Below are 19,625 nucleotides of genomic sequence, written 5' to 3' on the forward strand. Positions count from 1 at the left end.
AAGAAATTAGAAAGGCTAAAAGGAGATATGAGGCTGCTTTGGCAGGCAAGGTACAAATAAATCCAAAGGGTTTCTATAGGTACATTAAAAGTAAAAGATTAGTGAGGGATAAAATTGGGCTCTGTGAGGAGTCAGAAGAGATGGGGAAAGTTTAAATGACTTTTTTCCTCAGTATTTACTAAACAAAGAAATCTGGTAGTGAGGTCATGGATAATATACAGTTTAATGAGGAGGTAGTATTGGCTATTTTAAAGAGAATCAAGATGGATAAATCTCCAGGTCCTTACAAGATATTCCCTAGGTCTGTGAGGGAGGTTAGCAAAGAAATAACAGGGGCTCTGACAGAAATATTTAAAATGCCAGTGGTCACGAGGGAGATGCCAGAGGATTGGAGGGCAGTTCATGTTGTTCCACTGTCCACAAAGGGCTCTAAAAGTAAACCTGGTAATTATAGGCCTGTGAGTCTGACGTCGGTGGTGGGTAAATTAATGGAGAGTGTTCTTAGTGATGGAATATACAATTATATGGATAGACATGGACTGATTAGAAGTAATCCACATGGTTTTGTGCGTGGTAGATGATGTTTAACAAATCTTATGTAGATAGGGTGGTGAAGAAAGCTTTTGGTATGTTGGTCTTCATAAATCAGAGTATTGAGTACAGGAGTTGGGATGTTATGTTGAAGTTGTATAAGGCATTGCTAAGGCCAAATTTGGAATATTGTGTGCAGTTTTAGTCACTAAATTTTTGGAGGGATATAAACAGTAGAGAGAGAGAGAGAGAGAGAGAGAGAGAGTGCAGAGGAGGTTTACGAGAATGTTGCCTGGGTTTCAGGGTTTAAGTTACAGGGAAAGGTTGAGAAGGCTGGGACTTTATTCCCTGGAGTGCAGGGAATTTGGATGATTTGATAGAGGTATTTAAAATTCTGAGGGGGACAGATAGTGTCAATGTGGACATGCTTTTTTCATTGAGAGTGGAAGAGACATGGGTTGAGATTGAAGGGGGAAAAGCATAGGGGAAACATGTGGGGCAATTTCTTCACTCCAAGGGTGATGGGAGTGTGGAATGAGCTTCTGGCCAAAGAGGTCGATGCGGGCTAGATTTCAATATTTAAGGAAAAGTTGGATAGGGATATGGATGAGAGGGATGTGGAAGGTTATGTGGTGGGTGCGGGTCAATGGGACTAGAGGGTAGAAGGTGTTCAGCATGGACTAGAAAGGGCGAACTGGCTTGTTTCTGTGCTGTAATTGTTATATGGTTAAAATTCCTGGGTGTCAACATCTCTGAGGATCTGGCCTGGAGCCTCCACATTGATACAATCACGAAGACTCACCAGCAGCTAAACTTTGTGAGATGCTTGAGGAGCTTCTGTACGTCACCGAAGACTCTCGAAAACTTCTACATGTGGTACCGTGGAGAGCACTCTGGCTGGTTGCATCACTGCCCAGTATGGAGGCGCCAACTCTCAGGACAAGAAAAAACTCCAGAGGGTTGTTAACTCGGCCTGCGACATCACAGGCATCAGATTTCACTCCATCGAGGACATCTACATGAGGCGGTGTCTTCAAAAAGCAGCCTCTATCCGCAAAGTCCCCCACCATCCAGGCCGTGCCCTCTTCACTCTTGGGAAGGAGGTACAGGAGCCTAAAGGTGAGCACTCAGTGGCGCAATGTCAGCTTCGTTCCCGCTACCATCAGATTCCTGAATAATCAATGAACCAGGGACACTGTCTGACTTTTCATCCACTATTATTTTTTATCTGTTTTTTAGATATTAGTGTTGTAAGATGGTCATAACATGAATGTTTTTTCTGTGATGCAAAATACCGAATTTCATGACTTGTTCATGGCAATAAATTCTGATTCTGATTCTGAGTTTATTGACATGATGCCACGGAGAGTCTGGTGTGGCATAGAACCACCATCAGAACTCTAAATTTTGGAAGCTGTAAGTTCATATTTATTTCAGTAGAAAACAGACAAGCTGGCCTAATTTGTTTTTACATTTCCACAGAAGATTAAGAATTTATTGTCATAAACATGCCATGAAATTGTGTACAGGTGCTCGTTTGCTATAAATTCCATTAAAAAATAGTTCAAAAGAAGAGAAAGTGAAGTAGCATTGTGGTCCATTCAGAAATCTGATGACTGAGGGGAAGAACTGTTCTTGTAGTGCCAGGTGTTCATCTTCAGGCTCCTGTACCTCCTTCCTGATGGCATGGTAAAATTTGCAAGTCTTCGGTGACATACCAAATCTCCTCAAACTCCTCAGGAGGTATAGCCTCATTAAAGTGTCTGATGAATTTAATAATGGGTTAACTCAATCAGTCTTTTACCATATTCAACAGTTTTTAAACTGCAGCCCCTGGGTAGGCCTCCTGGGACCCAGATGCGATTAGTGGGGCAAAAGTGCTGGAAGCACCTTTAAATTGCAGGGGGATCTACCAATTAAATCGCCAACCCGGAAATTTAAGGAGGATTCCCCCCCCCCCCACGATGATGCGTCACGCACTCACTAGAAGTACCGCCAGATTTCTAACTGTCCCGTAACTGGGGCGCTAACTGGGGTGAATTGCCCAGTTGACTCCATTTTACACAGCAGTTTGAAAGGGCCTAGTGTTTTAACAAGATTAACCCAATCAGTCTTATCAGGGCTCAGGATCAATTAGTCGTTTAACATGTTTAGCAGTCTCTCGGAGTTACTCCTCCAAATCTTTATGTCTTGTTTATTGGAAACTCTATCTACACCTCACTTATTCCGAAAGCTGCTCTCCGCTAGCTCAGTAGCTTTAAATTCAGTTTGCTTGTAAAAGCCAAGTATCTTGTCCTGCCTTAGGTAGGACAACCACAAAGGGTCTACCACAAAGGGTCAGCGCAGAGTCAGTGATCTGTTTTCCTGTTGTATGCCTCCACCTCATTTCAAGCCAATCTCCAGAGATCCTGCCTTTTTACTTCATCCATTTCACTGGGATGTTCATATCGCTGGCAAGGATAGAATTGTTCGTCATCTTATTGCCCTTTGAGAAGGCCGTGGTGACATCCACTTGAGAGAGCCAGCTGCATGGTCTAGATGGGAGTTACGTATGGCCAGAATAGATTAGATTTCAGATTTGTTGTCAGAGTAGCTACATGACATCACATACAACCCTGAAATTCTCCTTCCTATGTACCCATCTGAACAAATAAAGAAATGTAAACAAACTGACTGCAATACAAAGAGGAAAAGTAATCAATAAAATGCAAAGGTCTGAGTCCTTAAATGAGTCTGTAACACAGTTTGTTGTTGAGGAGTCTAATGGTGGAGGGGAAGCAGCTGTTTCTGAACCTGGTGGTCAAGTCAAGTCGTCTCCTTTATTTATCATTCATACCATGCATTGCATGGTAAAGACGAGATACCGCTTCTCCAGGACCAAGGATAAGATTTACATAAATATAGGTTAAAATAGAAGTTAAAATATTAAGACGTATACAGCAAAAATCCATGTGACACTATCCACATATGTTCTGGGAATTCAGGAGCCTGATGGCTCGATGGAATAAACTGTTGCCTAATCTAGACATTAGGGCCCTAGTGTTGCAGTACCTCCTACCAGATGGTGAAAGGGACAATGTTTATTGCCTTTCACCTGCATCGAGTGTAGTAGATGTCCTTCATGGCAGGAAGAGAACCCCCAGTGATCTTTTCCACTCACTTCACTATCCTCTGCAGGGTCTTATGGTCTGAGGTGGTCCAGCTTCCAAACCAGGCGGTGATGCAGTTGCACAGGATGCTCTCGATACATCCTCCGTAGAATGTAGTGAGGATGGGGGAGGGTGGGAGATGGACTTTCCTCTGCTGGGCTTTCTTGGCTCTGGAGCTGGTGTTAAGGGACCAGGTGAGATTCTCCACCAAGTGCACATCAAGGAACCTGATACTCTTGACAACCTCAATGGTGGAGTGGTCAATGGTCAGTGGATAGTGATCTCCCCCAGGCCCTCCTGAAGTCAACCACCATCTCCAATTGAAGACCCAACAGGCTCAACTTCCCTATCAGCTACTGTTTGTGTTGAATGCCGAAATGAAGTCAATAAACAGCATTCGAACATACATGTCCTTATTTTCCAGGTGGATGAGGGCTAGATGCAGGGTGGTGGCGATGGCATCATCCATAGAGCGGTTGGATCTATATGTGAACTGCAGGGGGTCCAGTGATGTGGCAGCAGGAGCCTGATGTGGCCCGTGATGAGCCTCTCGAAGCACTTCATGGTGGTAGACGCTAGTGTAACAGGGTGGTAGTCATTGAGGCAGGACACAGACGACTTCTTCGGCACGTGGACAATGGTGGCAGCTTTGAAGCACGTAGGGACCATGGCGCTTCTCAAGGAGATGTTCAAGATGTTGGTGAGAACATCTGCTAGCTGAGCTGCACGTCCCCTGAGCTTTCTGTGGGTTGACCTTGCCTAACACTCTCTTCACATCAGCCACTGTAAGACACAGCACCTGATCATTTGGAGGACAGGTGGTCTTCTCCGCAGCCACATGGTTTTATCACTTCAAAACATGCGTAGAAGTTGTTCAGTGCATCTGGGAGGGAGGCAGCACCAGCACAGGCAGATGATGTAGCTTTGTGGTTGGTGATATCTCGGATCCCCTTCATCACATGTCCTTGCTATTCAGGAAGTGATTAGGAATGTGCTAGGCATGTGCATGCTTTGCTTCCCTGATGGTCTTAGGTAGCTTGGCTCTTGCAATAGCTAGAGCTACCTTGTCGTCCACTCTGAAGGTAGAGTCTTGATTCATGAGCAGCCCACGCAGTCATCCATGGCTTCTGATTAGAAGCAAGTGCTGATGGTCTTGGGCACAGTGACATCGTCAGTACCCTTACTGATGTAGCTGGTCACTGATGCTATATTCTCCACCAGATTGATGCAGTCACCATTGGTTGCTTCTTCCTTGAATATGTGCCAGTCAGTGCATGAATGGATCCTGCTGGCCAGGTCTTAACCTGCTGCAGAACTGGTCTGGAGTGTCTGACGAATGGTCTGTAGGCTGTGTTACATCTATTACAAAGATGTGGTCTGAGTATCTGAGGTGGGGTAGGGGCGGGGCTCTGCCCAATTCGTGTTAGAAATGTTCGTAAACACAAGGTCCAACGTGTGCCCATCTTATAGCAAAATCCACACTTGTGCAAATCTTTTGGCACCTTTCCAGATGGTAAAAGGAGAACAGAGCTTGTGCTGGGGAGGTGTGGGTCCTTGATCATTGCTGCTGCTCTCCGACAGCAGCGTTCCCTGTAGATGTTCTTGATATTGGGGAAGGTTTTGCCTGTGATGTCCTGGGATAAATAAGGATGGTGGATGCCTTTCTTTGGAGGCACAAATACCTGGAAATGAAAATTTCTTTCCCCTAACAAAGGTCAAGCAGTTTTGTGGTTAATGTTGCAACGTGTAGCTGTGGTGTCGAATTATTATCTGAATTTAGATTCCTGCTTGGATTTGAACTGTGATTCTGAACACAATCTGCTGGAGGAAGTGGGAGGAAAAGAATGATGTGTATAGATTTCAGAAAGGCATTTGACAAAATCCCCCATGGGAGACTCATTTAGAAAAAGAAAGCAGAGAGTAGTAATGGACGGGAAGTGTTCTTCCTTGAGGTAGTGACTAGTGGAGTTCCACAGCATCTGTCCTGGGACCACAACTCTTTGTGATTTTTATAAATGACCCAGACGAGGAAGTAGAGGGATGGGTCAGTAAGTTTACAGATGATATGAAGGTTGGAGGTGTTGTGGACAGTGTTAGAGGTTGTTGTAAGTTACAACGGGATATAGACAGGAGCTGGGCAGAAAAGTGGCAGATGGAATTCAATCCGGATAAATGTGAAGTGATCCATTTTAGAAGGTCAAACTTGAAGGCAGAGTGCATGGTACATAACAATGTGAAAGAACAGAGGCCCCTTGGGGTCCAAATCCATACATCTCTCAAGGCGACTGTGCAGGTTGAGAGGATAGTTATGAAGGTCAGTGGTATGTGGGGCTTCAGTAGTCGGGGAAAGTCATGAGGTGATGTTGCAGCTCTATGCATCTCTGGTGAGACCAAGCTTAGTTCAGTTCTGGTCACCTCACTAGAGGAAGGATGTGGAAGCTATGGAGAGGGGGCAGAGGAGATTTTACCAGGATGTTGCCTGGATTGGAAAATATGTCTCATGAGGTGAGGTTAACAGAGGCAAGGCTTTTTTCTTTGGTGCATAGAAGGATGAGAGGTGACCTAATAAGATTAAGAGAGGCATGGATAAGGTGAACAGCCAGTACCTTTATCCCAGGGTGGGAGCAGCAAACACCAGAGGACATCTGTACAAAGTGAAGGGAGGAAAATTTAGGGGAGACGTCAGGGGTAAGTTTCTTACACTGAGATTTGTGGGTGCCAGGAATGCATTGCCAGGGGTGATAGTGGAGACTGAAAGAATCGGGGCATTTAAAAGACTCTTAGTTAAGTTTGTTTTTGATATCCTGATTGCATTGCTTAATTAATTCTGTGTAACTATTCATATCATTTCATTGCATTGTTTCATTATTATAATGAGCTCTTTATTACAATCAATATAATATTTTAAAAAGTATAGACTCTTAGACTGGAACGTGGATGAAATAGAAGGTTATGAGGTGGGGGGGTTTAGTTTTTTTTGGTAGGTATATATCAGTGGGCACAGCATTGTGGGCTGAAAGGCCTGTACTTTAATGTTCTATGTTCTATAATCCAGGTCACTGGCACTGCAATAGCATCATGCTAACTGCTACACTAACTATGTCACATGGGCTTCTTTTTGTTGGCACTGAATTTTCCAATTTCAGATCATTGCACTTTCATCCCCTTCCTCTTCCTGTCTGTCCTGCACTTGCTTAACTTTCAATGCTCCCACCTATCCCTAGTAGACTCCTCTCCTACCTGTCTCTCCTTAATACCCTTTGCCTTTCCTCAGACCTTCCCCTCCCCTTTTTTTGTGGGATATCTTCCCTTCCTAGTGTTGAAAATGGGCCCTGACCTGAAATACTGACCCTCCATTTATCTCCATGGATACTGCCTGACCTGCTGAGTCCCATCAGCTTCTTGTTGCTTGCCAAATATAACAGATGAAGTAAAGAGAAACACAATAATTGCAGATGCTTGAGTCTTGAGTGAACCAAAAAGGACTCAACAGGTCAGGCAGCATCCAAGGAGAGTAAGTGTTCAAACAATGCTTCGGGCCAGGACTGTCAGCCAAGATTAAAGTGGGAAGGGGAGATAGTAAGTATAAAAAGGGGCTGAGAGGTGATAAGATGCAGGACAACATGGGAACTGTGGAGACACAGTAGAGCAGGGGTGGCCAAACTGCGGCTCACGAGCCATACGCTTTTACATGTAAAGTGAGTTATGAGCCCAGAGGTCCCCAAAACCCAGCAGCAATAGATATTCACCAAGACAAATTGTTCCTTAAACAAAAGTTGCTTTTAATTATCTTTAAACATGAAAACAGAATCACATTTTAACTTATCACTATTGATTTAACTAACCTAACTTAACCCCCTTCTAATCCTAAGTGCACGTGTGTGTAAGTTCAGAAACATTCTTTGATTCACAGTCCAATCCCACTTCTCATTCCTCCAAGTTCACTGGTTGCAAGCAATTCTTATACTGTGCACAGAATTTAACATTTATGAAGTTCACCAGGCTTTGGTGCTTGAAAGGTAAATGGTTACTGCCTAGGAAGTTTCCTGTCGGTTTTCAGAGAGAGATTTGTTGTTTCAAGACACCCAGAATTGATTCCTTCTGATCAGCCACTTCAGTGTCTTGCCAAAGAAACTTTCCCCATCAGGGTTTTCCAGATGATAACCTCTTTCTTTCAGGTCATCACAGAGTGCCTTTTTGTTTCTCTTATTCCAAGTGAAATATTAGACAGCCAATCCTCTCCTCTTGCATGAACCACAAGGGCTTTGACCCTTGATAAAGTACTTATAAACCTGTCTTCCAAAATGGGGTGTAGTGATATGATTGTATGAGCTGGCTGGTCCTCCTTCCAGGTGTCCTTCTACCTTGGCTCCTCCCTTAGTCCTACCCATGTGACCCCAGGCCATAATGGTCGAGTCCCCTCTCCTTCCCACTCATTCCTAGCCTTGGACCCGGGCCAGCAGTCTCTAGTACAATAAAGCCTATCGTTCCCTTCAGTCTTTGTCCGACTCATTATTGGGGCTACTGATAGCGCCCAACATGGGGCTTACCACAAGCTTGCCACCTTGTCCTGTTCTAGTTTCAGCTGCCATTACTGGCTGTAACACTGTAGAAGTGATCTCTGAGTGTGACTCTCTCTCTCTCACACATACACACATAGAAAGCCTGTTTGAATCTCTCTGCTTGCAAAACCACATGACCCTCTCAGAACACCTCCAGACTATCTGCGGTTCCGACAAGATCTTTCATCTGTGCCTTTTTGTAAACAACAATCCATTAGTGAAGTCCCTTGGGCGCTCTCCAAAGCTCTTGCAAATGCTGTGGAGCCAATATGTCTAGCATTAGCAGGGCTCCAGTATTTCAAATAAGATCTGTTATGTAACCTACTCTAACAAACCTTTCCCAATTTATCTCCCAAAAACATATCTATATATTCTGACCCATGTACGGCTTGGAGAAAGATGTTGGCTGAGACAGGAATCATACGAGCTGGTGCTCACGATAGTAGTGCTAGTGGGCTTGGCTTGTTATCACATGATTATGGCACATGCCGCTGTATTGTGGGCAGTGAAATTTGTGGAGTGTAAGTGCGATCGAGACTGTCCTCCTGCTCTCCGGAGCTCTTGACGTCCTGGCCGCTGACTCTCGAATAGGTCCCAGCCACCCGAGCTCCTGACACCCCAAACTCGTTCTTACCACCCATCCATGCCCCGAACGCGGACTTATCGATATAAACAAAATATTCAGTATGTATGTGTGTACTTTTAGACAATGAAAACAAATAATTTTGGCAGTTTAAAAACTACAAACATGAATAAATATATGATTTTTGTAACAAAATGTGCATATAAGAGTAAAAATGTATGTAATATTATTTCATATCTTGTAGCTCTGAAACATCTGAAGTTTATTGTATGTGGTTCTTACATAAGCAAGTTTGTCCACCCCTGCGGTAGAGGAAGGGAAGAGGAAGAGGCTGAGAAAAGTACATAAAGGATAGTTGGGAAGGGTAGAACAGGATACTTAAGTAGGTTTTAAGCTATAGAAGAGGGTACCAGGTACCACACAGACCGCCTGAAAGGTGGAATTGAACCACTCTGTCGCTAGACAGCTACAGGTTTGAAGCCTGCACCCCAGACCACTGAGGATCATCCAGGCATAATTATGTTCTATTCTAGACTTATATAAACCACAAAGATCTCCAACCCTTTTAATTTATATTACAGTTCAACTTTAATGTATTATTTCTACTCTCTTGTAAATTTTAATTATCACGTAGAATCTACCGCCTTTACAGTTTTGATTTAATTAATGTTCCAGATAATCTCCATCTTTGCTGATTGGTACGCAAATACAGTGCCAGGTGATTGCCAGCTTCTCGATCCTAGATGCAGAAGTTAGATGTAATTGTGCAACTGGCTCCGCAGGATGGATTAGATGCAGATCACAGCACCACACCTTTGCGCCAATGTTTCACCTTGTATTTGTAGGTGTGAGTTCTTAGTCAACACATGGATGAAGGAAAAGGTTCTTTACTTTAAAGTTGTTGTAAACAGCACCATGAGGCTGCAAGCCTCCATTACAGATCTGTATCAGCCCCTGCCGACAGACAAGTATAAGCAAACGGTAAGGCATTACTAGTTGCATTGCAACCACAATCACTATCATTACATCTCCCTCTCTTAAAACAAAAGTAGCTTATTTTTAACTAACATGTTTTCTTTGTATAACTGCAATTTTAACTTTAACACCAAGAACTTACATTTTCATTATTATCAACATTGTTAACATTTTTTAAACTTGTTTTGTGTGTTCTCATTTACATACACTAAAACCTGAAGAGCGAATTAGATATCACTACTTCATTCTATAACTGGAGCCTTTAAATTTACTCAATGAGTCTCTTAGGAAGATCCAAGTGTCTTGACGATTTCCTGATTGATTGTCCTTGAATCTGAATTGTTTCCTCAGACGATGTCTTGTTCAACAGTATCCGTCTTTCCATTTACTGTGGCTGGTTGGATTTGAAGATCTCGACGATTTCATCTGAGACCATCATCTGTCTGAATGGTGTATGATCTTGGTTGGATTTCACTAAGGACAGTTTCCTTCTGAGTCCATAAGTTTGTTTTGTCTTTTAGCCTTACTTGGCCACCAGTGTGGAGTTCTGGTAGGTTTTTTTTTGTTCCTCTGCCAAAGTAATACTTTTGCTTTTCTTTCTGTTGTTCTTTGAACTTTCTCACTTTCTCCCCCTCTTTTATTTTTAGGAGGTTCTCCTGAATGGGTAGGTTTGATCTTAGCCTACACCCCATAAGGAGATCTGCTGGTGACATACCACACTCGAGAGGTATTGTACGGTATACTAGCATACTCTGGTAGAAGTCCGTTCCACTGTCTTTTGCCTTGTACATCAGTCTTTTCACCGTCTATGCCGATTTTTCCACTAGACCATAGGACTGTAGAAAATGAGGACTTGATATGGTGTGTACAAAGTCCCACTCTTTGGCAAACTGTTAGAACTTTAAATTGCAAATCTGGGGTCCATTGTCTGTGAAGACCTCGCTTGTCACGTCATGTCTGGAGAATATGACTTTCTTACCTGTTATTACAGCATCTGCAGTGGAGGTGTTCAGTTTACATGCATCTGTATACAAGGAGTAATAGTCTATGACTACAAGATAGACCTTCCCTTGACATTTGAATAGGTCAGTGCCTCCCTTCTGGTGAGGTCTGTGTGGTGCTGGGTGGCTTTAGTGGTTCTGCAGGATTTCTTGCTTGATATTTCCAGCATATTGTATGGGTTGACACTTCATTTGTTATTTCATTCTCGATTCTTGGCCAGTACATCACCTCTCGTGCTCTTTTCATACACTTTTCGATTCCGAGATGTCCTCCATGGATCCTTTTTAGCACCTCTTTTCTCAGACTCTTTGTGATAAGGATCTTGCTTCCTTTGTAGATGATGTCTTCAACCACTGATAGTTCTGCCCTGCAGTTCCAGTACTCTGAAACATCAGGAGAGCAGTCCTGCTTCATGTTGGGCCATCCATCCAAGATGCTTTTTCTCAGTTGTCCCAGTGTTTCATCTTTGTCTCTGACTTTATGAGCTCCATTTTTGCATCTGATATGGGCAGTGCACTTGTGAACATGTCCCCGAAGGCGTTCACGTCTTCATCCATTTTGGTGTTTGCAGGTTCTCTCGTGTCAACAGCTCTAGACAATGTGTCTACTGTGTTAATTAGCTTACCCAGAATGTACGTCACATTCAATGTATAACGTTGCAGTCTAATCGTCATTCTTTGTATTCTCAGTGGACATTCATTTTGGAACAAGGGCTTATGGTCAGTCTCTACGCTGATTGCTTGCCCTGACACAACCTGATGAAATCTTTCACAGTTGCTGATCAGTTCCTTTTCAATTTGAGCGTATCACATCTCCGCGTCTGTCATTGAGCCTGATGCATACTCAGTGAGTTGTCAGTCATCATATTTTTACTGAAGAACTGCACCGAGCCCACTATGTGATGTGTCTGATGATACCTTGATGGGTCTCATTGGGTCGTAAAACCTCAGAACGAGTTCCTCTGTGAGAAGATTCTTTAGTTCACTCCATGACTTTTCATGTTCATGATGTCACTCCCATTCAATATTCTTTTCTGGTAGTCTTCTCAATGGAGCCATCTTTTCTGAGAGGTTAGATATGAATTTACCCATATAGTTGACCATTCCATTAAACCTATGTACGTCCTTTTTGCATTGTGGCCTTGGTATGTTCCTAATAGCAGACACCTTTCTGGGATCTGGTCTGATGCATTAACTGTCAATAATATTTCCTATAGATGTTAGTTCCGACACCCTGAGTTGGCATTTCTCTCTATTCAGCTTCAGGTTTGCTTTCCTTGTTACTTCCACCACTCATCATGCTCCATTCTCATGGTTCCCCAGACTATGATGTCATCCATTGAGGTATCAACTCCATCCAGGTGCTCACAGACCATATGGGTAGTTTTGTGATACACTTCAGGACCTGAGGCAATTCCGAATGGTCACCTTAGGAATCTGTCTCTGCCAAATGGACTATTGAACGTGCACAGTATTGAACTTACTTCAGGCAATTTTAACTGTCTGGGCTGTCAGTGAATTTGGTCAGCAATTGGCTGTTCATGTCGGGACTGGGTCTGTAGGTATGCAGACCAGAAGTAAAGTGACAAAATCATTGCTGGAATTTAAAAGAACAGCAAGGGAAAGCCTCTTGTAAGCTATGGAAGAAGAGTCATTGATTGCTACTGAAGGGAAAGAAGGTAGGCCTCATGGAGAGACTAGTGATACTACCTTTGATGCTGCTTTTACAATTTTGGAATGTATAGGTCATCAAATGGGTAATATGTCAACACAAATGTCCACTCAGATTGACCATGGATTTATGAATATGACTGAAAAAATGAATAATATTTGTGAAGAAGTTTCTTCTGTTAAGAAAGATATTTCTGTTGTTAAAGCTGATCTCAATAGATGTTTGAATATGGTGGATATAGTTCAAGACAATTTTAAGAAGATGGAAGGTGCCTTTCAAGTCTGTAGATAACAAGTGGAACGTAATAAAGAAAAATTAGAAAAAGTGGAAGATTCTTTTGTTGGATGGGAAATTCAGAAGAAGGTAGACTCTTTGGACTCTTTGGAAAACCAAAGCCACCTGAATAATGTCAAAATAGTGGGAATTCCAGAATGAATTGAGGGTTTGGATCCAATAAAGTTTTTTAAAAAATGGATCCCTGAAGCATTGGGATTGGAATTTTCTTCCAGAAGGTTTGGAATTAGATAGGGCACATAGAGCTTTGAGAAGTAAACCATACCTGATGCATTCAACTTGCTGAAAAACTTTGCATTTGAAAACTGTGACATGATTTCTTCACGCGTCTGAGGCTTAAAATGTTCTCTCTCTATTGCTCTGTTTAGATCTCTTGAATCCAGGCAAATTCTAATTATTTTGTCCACAACAATGAGTGAACTCACTCACTCCATTGGCCCATCTATCTTCTGAATGACGTTCAGGTTTTCTATCCTGCCCAACTCTGCTTTTAGTTGCTTTTGAAGCGCAAATGGAACCTTTCTGCATGGATATATTAATGGAGGCACACGTTTATCCACTCTGATCGTGTGTTCTCCTGGAAGGCAGCCTAGATCCTGAAATAGGTCATTGTACTCTTTCATGAGTTCATCATAGACTGTCGCTCCTTCACTTTCCACAACGAGGACTCTTTTTACCAGGTTTATTTTCTCACAGGCAGTTAAACCTAGTATGGCCTGTACATCCTTTGGTACCACGATGAATGCTAGCATGTGCTCTTTGTACTTGTGTTTTACTTTGACCATGTATTCTCCTTGCACTGGTATATTGGTACCTGAATATCCTATCACGTTCACTTTTGTTCCATACATCTTTGGTCTTGGTCTAATCTTTTAAAATCAGTCTCTGATATTACATGAATTTGTGCTCCAGTATCCAATTTAACTGAAATGTATATTTTTATTCACTTTTAATCTCAACATCCAGTCTTTATTTTCTTTCTTGTTTTCAGTCACAACATCTACATTGAATTCCTCTATCTCCCTTTCATCTACTGCATGAACCTTGCTTTGTTGCACTTGGCTCCTCTAGCAACTGGCATTATGGTTGCTTTTGTTGTACATATTGCATGTTTTACCATATGCTGGACACTTTTTTGGTAGGTGTTGTGTACAGCATCGATGACATGGTTTTCGATCATCCCTTTAATTTTTGTTCGCTGGCCACACCTCTCTTTCCACTTTGACGCTCTTTTTGTTAAACGGTTTATGTCTGTTCTTGCTCACTGCATCCATCTTACAACGAGTTTCACTGAACAGGCCTCTTGCCTGCGTTTTTAGTTTCTGTAGCCCTACAGAGTGCTATGGCTTTTTCCAGGTCTAGATTTTGCTCTCTTAGCAGCCTTTTCCTTAGACTATTATCTGGAATACCACACACAAGTTTGTCTTTTATCAGCGAGTCGGTCAGTCCACCAAATTCAAATGTTTTGGTTCTGTTTCTCAATTCATCACATACTGATCAATACTTTCTTCCATTTTCTGTACAAATCTGTGCGTCTCAAACATCATGTTACATTTAGGCATGCAGTATGCCTCAAACTGTTCCATTATTTTTTTCTAATTTTATTTTGTCTCCTTCAGCAGCAAATGTAAGTTATTATACACCTCCAGGGCTTCATCACCCATGACATGTAAGAAAACTGACACTTTCACTTTTCTCATCAGCTCCAACTGCCACTAAATACAATCCAAAATGCTGTTTAAATCTGTTCCAATTTTCAGCCACATTACCTGTCAGATGAAGTTTTGCTGGTGGATATAATCCTTCCATTTTTCACTGTGTTAGTTTCTCTTCACTGATCAGTTGCTGACTTTAGATTTTACCTTTTAAAGTATTTCCTTTTAATTTCCTTATCCCACTTTTGACTCCATGTTTCATCTTGTATTCAGATGTGTGAGTTCTTAGACAACAAATGTATGAAGGAAAAGGTTCTTTCCTTTAAAGTTAATATAAACAGCACCATGAGGCAGGCCATGATGCTACAAGTCTCCATTACAGATCTGCATACTGTGTGTCTTCTGCTCTGTATCAGCCCATGGTGACAGCCAAATATAATCAAACATTAAGGCATTGCTAGTTGCATTGCAACCACGATCACTATCATTACACCCATTTGTCACGGTCATGGGGAACAAACAAAAGCTGTTTCCATCATTAAAACTGCAGCTTTCCCTGAAGCGCTATTCTGATGTAGAGGAGACCACAACAGGAGTACTGAATGCAGTAGATGACGCCTGTAGATTCACAAATGAAACATTGCTTTCTGCAGAAGGACTGTTTGAGGCCCCAAATGGTGCTGAGGGAGGAGGTGTGGATGTAAGTGGAGCATCTACTGCGGTCACAGGAGTAACCATATAACCATTTACACTGCGGAAACAGGCCATGTCGGCCCTTTGAGTCCGCACTGGCTCACTTGAACAACTCCACTAGCTCAACACTCCCGCTCTCCGCCCATAACCCTCCAACCCCCTCACCTCCACGTACACATCCAACCTTCTCTTAAATGACAGAAGGGACCCTGCCGCAATTATTTCTTTTGGAAGATAATTCCATTCTGCCACCACTCGCTGATTGAAAAAGCATCCTCTAATATTTCTCCTAAAGTTTTTCCCACTTACCCTTAACTCATGCCCTCTTGTTCCAACCTCCCTTGCCCTCAGGGGAAAGAGTCTGTTTATGTCTAGTCTATCTATTCCTTTCATAATTTTAAATACCTCTATCAAGTCCCCTCTCAGTTGTCTACATTCCAATGTACAAAGTCCCAGTCTCCTTAATCTCTCCCTGTAATCCAGATGCTGTAAGCCAGTCATCATCCTTGTAAACTTTCTCTGCACCCTTTCCACCTTATCTATATCCGTTCTATAATTAAGAGACCAAATGAGCACAGTACTCCAAACCAGGCCTCACCAATGCCTTAAATAGCCGTAGCATCACTGCCCAGCTCCAATACTCTACACTATGATTTATGAAGGTCACCATACTATATGCCTTCTTAATCACCCTGTTTACATGGGAATCCACCTTCAGTGAACTCTGTACCATAACCCCCAGGTCCCTCTGTTCCTCTGCGTGCCTCAATGCCCTCCCCTTAACTGTATATGTCCTATTCTGGTTATTTTTACTGAAATGCAACACCTCACACTTGTCTACATTGAATCCCATCTGCCATCTTTCAGCCCACTCTTCCAAACAAACCAAATCCTTCTGTAATCCAAGAAAACCTACCTCACAATTCACGCTCCCCCTATTTTCGTATCATCCGCATATTTGCTTATCCAATTAACCACACCCTCCTCTAAATCATTAATATAAATGATAAACAACAAGGGACCCAGCACTGATCCCTGAGGCATCCCGCTTGTCACAGACTTCCAACCTGACAGACAGTTGTCCATCATGACTCTCTGCTGTCTATCTCCCAGCCACCTCTAAACCCATGTCACAATCTCTCTACTAATTCCTAGTGACTGAACCTTCCTTATCAACCTTCTATAGGGAACCTTATAAAAAGCCTTACTAAAATTCAAATAGATCACATCCACCACTCTACCTTCATCCACTTTTCTTGTCATCTCTTCAAAAAACTCAACAAGGTTCGTCAAACATGACTTTCCCTTTACAAACCCATGCTGGGTGCCCCTAATTAATCCTTGCCTATCCAGATATGCGTATATACTATCTCAAAGAATACCCTCCATAACCTTCCCCACCACCAAAGTCAAACTTACTGGCCGATAATTACTTGGCCTACACCTACTGCCTTTTTTGAACAATGGAACAACATTTGCAACCCTCCAAACCCATGGTACCATCCCCTCCTCCAGTGAGCTTTGAAAAATCACTGTCAGTGCCCCCGCTATTTGCTCTCTGACTTCCCTTAAAGTTCTAGGTCCGAAGGGGACCATTGGTGGGCAATGGACAAGGGAGTAATGGAGGGACCGGTCACTATGGAAGGCAGAGAGGGCAGGAGAGGGGAATATATGTTTCTAACAGTGGGATCATGTCATAGTTGGCAGAAATGAGCTCTTGGTGCCCCGAACTTGGACTTATCAATATAAACAAAATATTCGGTATGTATGTGTGGTGATATAATCTCTACATTAGCTGCACTCCTACCAGCCTACTGCAGAGGGCAACCACTGTCCCTGCAGGTAGGCAATCTGGGACGCTGGCCCCACCTCCCTGCTGTCAATCACTAGCCTGTATAAACACTTGAATTGTCCCCTTTGGGGACTGTCAGATATGTGGATCCAGGAATACACTAAGAACTGGTGTATACAAGTTTAAGCGAATTAAAGCCTGTCATAAAGTCCATGGATTTTAGGTCAGAAATTTTTTGCGCTGCAGTGCTCACAGTATTTGTGTACTTTTTGACAATGGAAACAAAGATCCAGCTGCGCTGGGTGGGTCACGTCTCCAGAATGGAGGACCATCGCCTTCCCAAGATCGTGTTATATGGCGAGCTCTCCACTGGCCACCGTGACAGAGGTGCACCAAAGAAAAGCTACAAGGACTGCCTAAAGAAATCTCTTGGTGCCTGCCACATTGACCACTGCCAGTGGGCTGATATCGCCTCAAACCGTGCATCTTGGTGCCTCACAGTTTGGCGGGCAGCAACCTCCTTTGAAGAAGACCGCAGAGCCCACCTCACTGACAAAAGGCAAAGGAGGAAAAACCCAACACCCAACCCCAACCAACCAATTTTCCCCTGCAACCGCTGCAACCGTGTCTGCCTGTCCCGCATCGGACTTGTCAGCCACCAACGAGCCTGCAGCTGACGTGGACATTTACCCCCTCCATAAATCTTCGTCCGCAAAGCCAAGCCAACGATATACATAGGTGAATAAATATTATTACGTACAATTACTTAATATTTATATAAGATTTTTGTAATAAAATGTGCATGTAATATTATTTCATGTCTTGTAGCTCTAAAACATCTAAAGTTTATTGCATGTGCTTAAGTAGGTTTTAAACTATAGAGGTACACACCGACCGCCTGAAAGGTGGAATTGAACCACTCTGTCGCTAGACAGCTACAGGTTTGAAGCCTGCACCCCAGACCACTAAGGATCATCCAGGCATAATTACAGTCTATTCTAGATCTATATAAAGCACAAAGATCTCCAACCCTTTTAATTTATGGTGTGCTAGATTACATTTCAACTTTAATGCATTTATTCTCCTCTCCTGGAAATGCTAACTACCATGTAGAATCCACCACCTTTACAGTTTTGACTTAATGCTCCAGATAATCTCCATCTTTGCCGATTGGTATGCAAATACAGTGCCAGGTGATTGTCTGCCAGCTTCTCAATCCTAGATGCCGAAGCTAAATGTGATTTTGCAATCGGATCTGCCGGAGGGACTATCCCACAGGGTGAATTAGATGCAGATCACAGCATGACAATTTTGCCCCATTTGCCACGGTCATGGGGTACAAACAAAAGCATTAAAACTGCAGCTTTTTCCTGAAGAATCACAAGAGAACGGGGTCAGAAATAACCCCTCTGCACCATTTGATCCTGTTGGCTATTTAACTCCAATTTGGTCCTTTTCACCCAACATAATCTGCACTGATGAGTATGCATCTTCTTCCTTCACCCATTCTTTTAGATTTATGTTTATTCACAGGATGGTGGCAAGATGTGAGCAAACTGCTGGAAATATTGAGTTAGCCCAGCAGCATCTGTGGAGTTAAAAAGGGATGTTTTCTGGAAAGACCCTGGAATAGGCCTGAGTGGGTGGATTAGGAAAGAGCCAATGAAAGGAAGTGAGGGGGGGTGGGGGAGGAGGGAGGCAAGAGCTGGCAGGTGATAGGAGGAACCAGGTGAGGAGGAGGATGATGGGCAGTTGAAGCTAGATGGGGGAGGATAGAGATAATGGATGGTAGGTGATAGGTGGAACTGGGTAAGGGGGGGATGATGGGCAGATGGGAAGGGGATAGACACTCTACCTATTCTGTGCTTATTCCTCGAAGGACTAGCATGTTAGTGATCCTCCTGACCAGTAGAGGGAGTTGGAGACTAGTTCTTGGCAGTTTCGGTTGGATTCGAGATGGATGCCTCCACACATTCGTGAATGAGTCTACAGCTAATAAAATATAGTTGTGCGAAAAGAACCTGCTTCTATATTATAATTTTAAAAATCACATCTTTACTTCAATCATAGCGTCTGCAAACTTTTGTGTTTCACAGGGTATAGACAGAGGCTGGTAAGTGATAGGTGGAGAGAAACATGATTGGCTGCAGATGCTGTGATTTTAGTAAAAACACAAAATGCAGGAGGAAATCAGCTGTTTTGTTTGGCATCTTTAGGAAACAAAGATATATTACTGACATCTCAAGCCTGAGTCTTTCTTCTTAGAAATATCAGAAAAGGCAGAAATAGGATGTATCAGAAAGTCTCGGAAACAGTGGGGAAGAATCCAGACCAACAGAGGGTTTTAATTGGATGTGATAAGGGATTAGCTCAAATGTATCATGTCTGTGTGAAAGGAGACAGGGAATGGAGAGATGACTGGGAAGCAAGGGGTGGGGTGGGTTTTAACGAAAACTAGTGAAGTCAATATTAATGCAATTTGGTTGGAAGGGGCACAGTCGGAAGATGAGGTGTTCTTCCTCCAATTTACGGGTGGTCTCAGTCTGGCAGTACATGAGACCGTGGACAGAGATGTCGGCAATGGAAAGAATTGAAACGGGTGGTTTCTGGGAGATCCACACTATTGCAGTGAACAGAGCCAAGTGCTCAACAAAGCGATCTCCCAGTCTGTCTCCAGTCTTTCCGATGTAGAGGAGACCACAGCGGGAGCAGCGGCTG

The 19,625-nt window shown here is 43.0% G+C and overlaps 2 non-coding genes across 2 annotated transcripts; both read right to left on the bottom strand.

The window, feature by feature from the left end:
- Nucleotides 1–9,251: 9,251 nt before the first annotated feature.
- trnastop-uca (transfer RNA opal suppressor (anticodon UCA)) lies at nt 9,252–9,338 on the bottom strand. Its single transcript has one exon. It is a non-coding gene; the product is annotated as a tRNA-Sec (tRNA).
- An 8,464-nt stretch (nt 9,339–17,802) lies between these two features.
- On the bottom strand, nt 17,803–17,889 carry trnastop-uca (transfer RNA opal suppressor (anticodon UCA)). The gene has a single exon. It is a non-coding gene; the product is annotated as a tRNA-Sec (tRNA).
- Nucleotides 17,890–19,625: the final 1,736 nt, after the last annotated feature.

Source organism: Narcine bancroftii, chromosome 6, assembly GCF_036971445.1.
Source record: "Narcine bancroftii isolate sNarBan1 chromosome 6, sNarBan1.hap1, whole genome shotgun sequence".
Taxonomy (NCBI): domain Eukaryota; kingdom Metazoa; phylum Chordata; class Chondrichthyes; order Torpediniformes; family Narcinidae; genus Narcine; species Narcine bancroftii.